A 647-nucleotide genomic window follows, 5' to 3' on the forward strand; every position below is an offset into this window, starting at 1 on the left:
CCGGTGTGGCTCTAGCTCAGCAACGGAGGCGTCAGCGGCGCGCCTGGAGTGCCCTCCTGTGGCCACTGCCGGGAATTGCGGCCTCCTGCGCCCGAGAGCCCCGTTGTAGACATCAAAGGCGCGCCTGGAGTGCCCTCCTGTGGCCACTTCCGAGAAGTGCGGCCTGAAGGCTTTCACTGGAAAGGCAAACATTAACCTGGTACTTTTTATCCCATGTGGTGGACTTGTCGTAAGGCAAAAAACTATTGGGCTAAACTACAGAAATGGCTTGAGGAAATGTTACAAAAATCTTTAATCTTTAAACCTGAAGTCTTTTTATTAGGCATTGTGTCTGATGATGTTGACAAACGGGCAACCTATTTGATTTACATGTAGTGATTACTGCAGCAAGGATCGTATTTGCCCCACATTGGAGGAGTGAAGAACCACCTTCCGCTGAACTGGATGCTGGATGCTTTGCCATTTCATCAGTCCTTGTTGTAAAGCGCTAGTAACGGGGCAGGACATAAAGGCTGACTCGTGACACCGGGCCTGTGGTGCATATTCCACAGGGTGGGCTGCAGCGGGCAACGAAAGGGAAGGGCAGGAAGGCCCCTTCCTCCGGCTAGTGCCCTTTCTTGCCGTGCCGCAGTTAGAACATGGCACAG

The sequence above is a fragment of the Varanus komodoensis genome, unplaced genomic scaffold (assembly GCF_004798865.1).
Source record: "Varanus komodoensis strain SLA01 unplaced genomic scaffold, ASM479886v1 scaffold165, whole genome shotgun sequence".
Lineage (NCBI taxonomy): Eukaryota > Metazoa > Chordata > Lepidosauria > Squamata > Varanidae > Varanus > Varanus komodoensis.